Source organism: Chrysochloris asiatica, unplaced genomic scaffold (assembly GCF_000296735.1).
Source record: "Chrysochloris asiatica unplaced genomic scaffold, ChrAsi1.0 scaffold00013, whole genome shotgun sequence".
Classification (NCBI taxonomy): Eukaryota; Metazoa; Chordata; class Mammalia; order Afrosoricida; family Chrysochloridae; genus Chrysochloris; species Chrysochloris asiatica.
In genome coordinates this window covers 6500323-6510098 of record NW_006408531.1, presented here as the reverse complement: position 1 = coordinate 6510098, position 9776 = coordinate 6500323, and positions in this window count along the sequence as shown.

Genomic DNA, 9776 nt, shown 5'->3' with positions numbered 1-9776 from the left:
TGGAGGATCAGTGAAATGAGGAAGACCCCCATCGATTTGGACTGGCACAGTGGTAGCTCCAATGGTCTTGAGTGTAACAATGATTGTGATACTAGTGCAGGACCAGGCTGTGTCTTGTCTTGTTGTATACAGGGTCTCTGTGAGTTGGAAATGATTCTAACTGTACCTAACAACAACAATAACAATACGTATGATACTATTCAGGTTTTCTATTTCTTCTAAAATGAGTTTTGGTTATTTTTGTCTTTAATGGAATGTGTTAATAGTGTTGTTAAGTGCCGTAGAGTTCATTCTGTGTCATAGTGACCCTATATACAACAGAACGAAACACAGCCTAGTCCTGTGTCATCTCAGTACCTCTGTTACCACGCCAATCCATCCATTGGGGTCTCCCTCTTTTTTGCTGTCCCTCCAGTATATCATGCATGATGTCCTTCTCCAGTGACTAGTTCCTCTTGATAATATATCCAATGAGAGATAAATAAGCCCATTTTGACTTCTAAGGAGCATTCTGGTTGTAGTTGTTCTAACAGAGATTTGTTTATCTGGCAGTACATTGTAACTTTAATATTCATCTTGAACAGCATAATTCCAGTGTATCAATTCTTCTAGAGTCTTCCTTATTCACCGTCCAACTTTGACATTTATGTGAGGTTATTGAAAAAACCATGTCTGGGGTCAGGTGCACATTAGTCCTCACAATGACATCTTTGCTCTGGAACACTTTAGTTTGGTCTTTTGCAGCAGGTTAGTAGTTATTAGTAGTATTATTTATTATCCTTTTCATTTCAGTGGTTTTAGCAGAAATGTGCCTTATTTTTCCTGTTTTTCATTTTTTTTTAAATTGTTGCCCACCTTTTCTCTTTCTGTGTCCCTCTTTCTCTTTGTATCACTTTCTCACTCTTTCATTGTTCTGACTAGAGTTTATAAATTCTATTGCTCTTTAAATAAAACAAGGAATTGTTCTGATTGTTTTTCTTGTTTGCCAATGGATTTCTCTAGGACTGCTTCCTGTTTTACAAATCTCATAAATCGTCCTACCTATTTTTCCACCCCATGCAATAGTCATCATACAAGATACAGAGCTTCCTCTAGCTAATGATATATTTTTCCAGAAACTATCCTAGTAGGCAATAATCACTTAAATCTAACTAGGAATGACTAGGAAAGTCTAAGCTGCAGCTTTGTCAAAATTCAGTCTGTCTCTATTTAACTGTTTCTAACAGGGATTTTCCTTCCAAGAGATTTTTATGAGAGCCTGGATGATACTTGTCTCCTCAAACTTTAAAAACTGTGGATGAGTTTGTATGCCTTCAGAGAATTTCAGCTGAGCTCAGTTGTTTTTCACCTTGTAGATTTAGATTTAAGCATATTTGTTGGTATGAAGTTTGGGCTGTTGCTAACCACAAAGTCGGAAGTTTGAATCTTCCAGTTGCTCTGTCGCAGAAAGATGAGGCATTCTGATCCCACAAAACTTCACAGCCTCAGAAACTCTATAGAGGGTCAATATGAATTAGAACTGACTCAATGGCACACAACCAGCAACACCATATCTCCAGCTGCCCTATATCTATAGTACACATTAACCCAGCTAGGTGTTTTCAATCACCTCATAGTCATGTGAAAGTTGGACAATGATAAAGGAATGCTAGAGAAGAATTGATGCATTTGAGTTATGGTGGTGTCAAAGAATATTGAAAGTACCATGAAGTGCTAGAAGAACAAACAATTCTATTGTAAGAAGTACAGTCAGAATGCTCCAGTCCCTGGAGAAGAACATTATGCTTGGTTAAATGGAGGGTCGTCGATAGCAGAAGATCCTCAGGAGTTGCACCAACATTTGGTTCTAGCATAACAACAGGTGTGAAAATGACACAGGACCTGGCAGTGTTTTGTTCTGTTGTGCACAGAGTTACAATGAGTCTGAACTGACTCGATGGCATCTAACAACAGAAGCATAATATATCTCTAGTGGTGCTACTCCATTCCTATACAAACCTGAGGAGTCTTGGTGTGGCGCTGTGGGCTCATACACTGGACTATAAAGTTGTTTGAATCGCAAGGCCGGCAATTCAAGCTTACCAGTAACTCCTTGGAAACGCTATACAGGGTCGCTATGGGTCTGAACAACAGCACTTAACAACAACAACAATACAAATCAGAATAATTATTTGGCTTATCCTCCTTTCAGTGTCCTTCTATCTAAGTTTTCATTTTTTATCTTAGTCTGGACATTCCCAGTCACTGCATTCCTCAGATAGCTTTTCCTCTAAGAAATCTCAGAATTCAATGACTCTTTTATGATTTTGAACTTATGGTCAATTAAAGTTTCAAAAGATTTTTCCCAACCCTGCATGGCTAATCAAAGCTTCTTGGTTTCTCTTTGGTTCACAGTATCACTTGAATTTCCAGGTCCCTGACCTCAGATTGCATCCAGGATCAGCAGTCATCACCAGGTTAAATGTGGCTGCTTATGTGTCACCTTTCTTCTGAACAATTTACCTTCTTTAAATCTTTGTCCAACTAGTCGTTATTACATGCACTACTCTCTGATGCTTTAAAATATATACACTTTGTCCTTTTTTTTCAGCTTGTTCCAATTGTATATGGTAGCAATACTCTGGTTTGTTATTGTTGTTGTTAACTTCTGCTGAGTCAGTTCCAACTTATAGTGATTCTATATAGGGTTTCCAAGGCTTTAAACTTTCACAGCAGCAGAAAGCGCCATCTTTCTTCTGCAGAATGGCAGACGGGCTTGATAAACACACCTTGTGGTTCGCAGTTTAATATTTATAGTATGGAGTCACCATCAGGCTACCAATATTCTCACAAACCAACTAAATTCCACATAAAAGCAGAAACATAAATGCCAATTTATTTAGCCAAGAAATTTTAATAGAAATAATTAAACAAATGTTGAAAGACTGAAAGAAAAAAAAAGAAAAACAGAAAAAGAGCACTGAGTTAACACTGAGATAATAATTGTAGGAGAGATTTGGGCCTTTCAGAGTGAATGAATTTAAGGAGAAATGTTGTTGTTTCGAAAACCTAGATTAAATTGTGAAAGCCGATTTTCTCAGGGTAGAGGCTCAGGTCTCTGGGAATAGCGTGCTGACTGCCTGGCATTAGAACCTCAGAATGGTAAGGATGGTTCTATAAGGTCTCTAATATGCTGAATGCTAGGACCCATTGCTGCTGTTAGAAGAAATGGCTAAAATTAGGGCAATGCTGACAGGAGCAGAAACATGCAAGAGGAAACAATCCTTTCTCCATCTTGTCTTTAAATCTCTGATAGGTTTGTGGACAGAATACAAAGGAGACACACAATTTTCATGTGTCCTAATTGCAACATCACAAAAAAGAATCCAGAAAGACAGATTTGAAGCTGAAAGACAGAGATAACGTCATCAAACTCTTTTATATTTTTCTTCTTCTTGTTTCATGTCATGACACACACAGATTTTCTGTTCTTTATTAAAGCAGTTCTAAGTCACATTTGCCATTTCAGGAGTTCCCTTAATCTACAGTTACTAGGTAAATTACACCTAAGACTTTTTTTTTTTTTTTTAACATTTATGTCGTTATTTAGTTCTTTGTCTTCTTTCAAGCTGAACTCAGAAGAAAATGTGGTTCCATGCCATTGAATTTGAAAGCTTATACCATGTTTTCTGAGTATACTCTTTCCCCCTGTATGGTCAACATGTGCTTTCAAACTTTTATCTGTCTACATTTATCAGAGTATAAAATTAAGGGGGAAAAATAGATTCTATCCTTAAGAAAAAAACTGAGATCAGTGTCGTCTCATTAGTGTCACTCATAGTAACTATGACCTTCAAAATATTAGAGTCATCTTCTTATACATTGATGTTTGTAACAAGCTGTCTTTCCTGTGTTTGAATACTGTTTTCCTACCAGTATGGTACTTACAGGATTCTTGTCTTTCTGCTAGTCCCTTGTAACTCCAAAATTTCCTATGTTTGTCTGTGGATTTCTATATAATCACTTTATTTGGGGTCTTTTTTGATATATTTGTTCCTGTGCAACTCTAGAGGGAAAGGCCCATTTGTTTCCCATTCAATCAGGCAGGTGTTTAATTGCTTTCTTACCCTTTCATGCTGCTGTTTTCATATAAGAATCTCTTTCTCATTCACTACTACTCTCTAATATGTCTCTTACATCATGGAAAAGCAGAAAGAAAGTGACATTTAAACAACTGTAATGTTGCTGAATACATAAAACAATTGATAATACTTTCCCCAGTCAAAAATAAATCTGTTGTCATGAAGAGGAAGCCATATCGAGTCTATCAGATATTGAATGTTGTAGTGTTTAATGATTAAATTAAAACTAAATACTAAACACACAGAAATAGACTTTTTAATTTGTAGTAGAATTATCAACAATGACTCTGAAAGTTTTTCATTTTACTTAACTAGCAATTGTTGGTCTGATTTACTTTTACTTTTAACAGTAACTTGACAAAGAGAAAATATTTTTTAAGAAAACTCAAGAGCAATTTCTCAATGTGTGTTTTTTGTGTATGCAGTGTGGCGCTGTGGGCTAATGTGTCAGTCTGCAGTCATTTGAACTGCAAGTTTGATGGTTCAAGCTCACCAGCTGCTGCTTGGAAACCCTACACAGGGTCACTATGGCTCAGAATCGACTCAATGGTACTCAACACCAACTGTTTATAAAGATTGCACTAAATAATACATACTATTTATCTAAAATGTTTATTTTTCAGTTTGTGTTAATTCCCAGATTGTGTTTTATGTCCATTTTCAGTTTGTATTGTGTTATACAGACCCATTAAAAGATACTATTTATCTACAAATGGTTACTAGAGGCATTAACTTATTGTATCTTACAAATGCATTTTCATTGTTGTCTTTATCCCAGCTATTTTAAAGGACTATGAAATGTAGCTGCTATTGTACTTCCTGGAGTCCTGGTGTGGTGCTAGAATGCAATAGATAGCAAAGTCAGTCTAAACTGCAAAGTCAGTGGTTCAATTCACCAGCTGCTCCTTGGAAACCTTATATAGGATCTCTATGAGTTGGAATTGACTCAAAGACATTTAAAAACAACAAAAACATTGTAGTCACTGAAAATGACATCTCTAATCTGTACATAAAGCAAGAATTACTTTCTTGTTTTTTGTCTATTTATCCACCACATTTTTAGCCACTAGGAATCCTGGTGTCACACTATAGCATAAGCAATGGGCTGCTAGCTGCAAGGTTGGTGATTCAAACCCAGCAGCCACTTCTCTGAAACTCTATACTGTGGGATGAGTCAAAACCCACTCCACAGCACTTAACAACAAGTAAACTGTCTTTTTTTTTCTGATCCAAATTATATTTATTTATTTACTAGTCTTTTCTTCCATCCTTTTGAAAGCTCTTTGAAGATAAAAATTATGTGTAATACTTTACATATGATAAATTTCTAATGATTTTTAACTTTACTTGAGATAAGATATGAAGTTAATGGAGCTATTTTGAGACTTTGGTAGTTTTCAAAATTTTATACAAGAATTGTAGACTGTACCTAAGGAAGCACTGAAAACCACAAATGTGCTTGCTTGTATGGAAAAGTGATGGTGATGGTTATGTGCTGGGGAGTCAGTGCTGACTCATAACAACCCTGCCTACGGGTTCTGAAGCTGTAAATCTTTGCAGGAGCAGAAAGCTTCATTTTTCTCCCACAGAACTGCTGGTATTTTAGAACTGTTGACCTTGAGTTTAGCAGCCTGACTTGTAACCACTACCCTACCTGAGCTCCTTTTGTGTGGAATAATTAAAATAATTTAAAAACATTTGATTAATAGACAATTAATTGTTAATCTAAATGTTTGGGTTTACAGTTCTATATCTTAGCCTGACCAAAATGTTCATAATATTAAAAACATTTGTATGTAATGGCGGAACTGTAGGAAACTATAATAAGAATTATCTTATCAATTCAAGTCATAATAACCTATTAAATAGCGTCTATAATGGCAAGGCTCTGTTTTAAGCACTTACACTAATTACTTTAATCCTCATTAAGTTAATTTATACTAAAATCAATTTAATACAAACCTGTGAGATAGATGCTGGTTGATATACCCATTTTTTCAGATGAAAAACTTTAGCTCTTGGGTGGCAAATTTGAATCCAGGAATCTGATTTAGGAGTCTATGCTATTAGACACTGAATGACTGTTTCTCTGGAATTACAATGGTTTTGCATATTGCTACAATGTATTTGCATTAAACAAACAACAGGGCAATTGCATTTAGATTTTCAGTAACCTTTGATTTAGTTCTATTTAAATATATTCCACATGTGGAGGTGGAGCAGGCAGGAGTTTCATGAGGGAAACGAAGGGGGAGAATGAATCAAAGGCTCTTGAACTCTCCTTTGTCCTAAGTGTCTTCTGGTGGATCCTGTGCCTTCAGCAATATTCAGAGAGTGAAAGATTTATGACTGAAATTCTGAAAATAAACGTCTCTTTGGTCCCAGCAGTCATTAGATTCGGAATTTAGTTGTCCAAATATTTTGCTTTAACTCTCACCTTGCAAAAATACCAATTCTGAATATTAACAAGCCTTTGTGAAGTGCATAGACTGGAATTATAGAAACAAAAGAAGAGACAAGTAAGTATATTTATAGCCTGCAATGAATTCCTACAGATTTTAAATGTTTCTATAATTTGCTTTTGTGTAGTAATAAAAACAAATTAGGCTCATGTTGTTTTTATTGACTTAAGGCTTAATGGAACTGCCACTTTTCAATAGGGTTTCACATAGGTGTCCAATTAACTATTCACTTAGACAGGAGGTTACTGCACAAATGCATGTAACCTTACCCCAGACCATTTGTTTAATGTTTCCTGCCATGTGCCAGCTCTTCTCTGATAACTAGCAGCAAAGCAAACAAGTTATGATGACCAAAATGATCTTTCATGTGTCCTTGATACATGCTACTTTCATGATTCATTGTTTTATATATAATATTTAAAAATAATTACTATATGGCACAGTGAATATCTACAATATACTCACACATATAGAGACATAGTTTAAATTACTATTTATATTAGTTCTCTATAATAACATGGATGAAATGGATTAAATGGATTCTACCTTATTATTTTAGATTATAATTATGACAGATTCGTAACTCAGTAATGAAGAAATTGTTTATCTTTTACAGACCATTCAGGCTTTGGGAACCTGAAATGTTCTGTGTCTCTTCATCTTTCCTTTTCTCTCTCTGTCCATCTCTGTTACTTTTTAAATTATTTTTTGTGGTTTAAGACATTAAATAGCAATATACATCAATTATATTGCTACTCACTTTCTTAAACCAGAAATTGTAGGTTAAGCACTGGACTGTGAACCATAAGGTTGGTGGTTCAAACCCATCAGCTGCTCTTAGGAAATCCTGTATAGACTCACTCTGAGTAGGAATTGACTCCAAGGTACCTATTTCAATTATATATATATATTTGCATCCAATAAATCATGCAGAAACCACAGATTACCCTGGTATTTCTGACATTCACTACTAAAAACAGAATTTAGCATTTAACTCACAAAATTACCTATATTTTTATGTGGCCCAAAATTATAATTTTTACAAGATATTAAAAATTAGCATCCATATCCTCTCATTTATGTGGTACTGGACTGCAACAAGTTCATGGTTCAAAGCCACCAACAGACTCCTCAGAAACCACTTACAGGATCACTTGAGTCACAATAGATTCAATGGTATTAAACAGTAACAACAACATGTGATATTGGAATAAAGATAAAATGTATAAAGATTAATAGATAAAGGTGATCATTACAAGAATTGTTGTTGCTAGATACCTTTGAGCTCGTTCCAACTTATAGTGATCCTACACACAATGGAACGAAACACTGCCTGGTCTTATGCCATCCTCTCAATTGTTAAACTTGAGCCCATTGCTACTGCAACTATGTCAGTTCATTGCATTTGGTGTATTTCTCTGCTGTGCTGACCCTCCACTTTACCAAGCATAAAGACCTTCTCCAGGAATTGGTCCTGGATTCTAAGAAGCATTCTAGCTGTTTTTATTCCAACACAGATTTGTTTGTTCTTCTGGAAGTTACTGGAACTTTCAATATTCTCCAACATCATAATTCAAATGCATCAATTCTTCTACAATCTTCCTTCATTATCCAATTTTCACTTACATATAAGGTGATAGGAAATACCATGGCTTGGGTCAAGAACAACTTAGTTCTCAAACTGGTATCTTTGCTCTTGGACACTTTAAAGAGGTCTTTGTGAGGCAGATTTTCCTAATGCAATACATCATTTGATTTCTTCACTGAGTGTTGATCATGAATTCAAGCAGAATCCAGCAGCACATCAAGATAATACATCATGGTCTAGTGGTATTCATATCAACGTAATCCACAATATAAATAAGAATAAAGAAAAGAACCACATGATCATATGCATTGATGCAGAAAAGGCATTTGACAAAATCCAACATCCATTCCTAATAAAAACACTCAAAAGAGTAGGAATTGAAAGAAAATTCCTCAACATAATTAAAAACATATGTACAAAACCAACAGCCTACATTACTCTCAATGGAAAGAAACTGAAAGCCTTTCCTTTTTGAGTGTGAATCAGACAAGGATGCCCTTTGTCATCACTCCTATTCAATATTGTGCTAGAAGACTTAGCAAGAGCTATTCGGTAAGACAGGGAAATTAAAGGCTTCAAAATTGGCAAAGAAGAAGTAAAACTCTCTCTATTTTCAGATGATATGATCTGAAACACCAATGACTCAGTAAAAAAACTATTAGACCTCATTGGAAGATTCAGCAAAGTGGCAGGATATAAGATCAACATACAAAAATCAGTTGGATTCCTCTATAGAAATAATGACAGTGAAACTACGACACCTCTACAAGAAAAAGACAAATAACCCAATTAAAAAATGGGCACAGGGGATAGGACTTCCGGTGCTTCCCTGAACGGGCAGCACAGGTGCATGGGTTCCAGGATAGGGTGGGCTGTATCGCACATGGGAGGCCCCTGCCTGGTAGACAGACAGCCTTTGGGCAAACATAAGACTTCAGCCTCCAACATTGTGGACTTGCTTTTTTAAAGGTTGGGCTACTGGGGAATTGTGGGCATTTTTGGCCTGAGCTCAGCTCCCGCTCTGGGACGGCGCCCCGCCCACTGTGGAGTTGGAACAAGGGGCTTGAGCAGACCCGTTTGGAGGGTGAGCACACCCGGAGAGCCGGCGGGGCCACAGGACCTGGCACGGTCCTTCATGGAGGGTGGGGGCTCATTGCCACGGGAGGCATTGTCTGCATGGATGTATGGCGGGCCGGGTGCCCATAGCACAGGGAGACAGAATGGAGGCATTTTTTGATGTTGTCAGACAGGGACGCCATCTGCCTTCAGCCACTAATCCCACCCTCCACCCCCACTGCCTAGCCTAGTCCTCTGCCCAACCTCCTAGTCTCAGGAACACCCAGCAAGGCACAAGCCAACACAAGAAGAGACACTTTGAGGTGGTTTTTACCACCAGTATCAAGGCAATCCTGCTGTGGCTCTGTGGGTTAAGGGACCAAACTGCAGAGCCTTTTGAACTGCAAGATGGGTGGTTGGAGCCCACCAGCCACTCCTTAGAAACCCTATACAGGATTTTTTTTTTTTTTCTTTTTTCTTTTTGTGTGTGTGACTAGAGATTGCCTTATTTCATCTCGTTGTTTTTTCTGAGGCTGAATTCATTTTTTT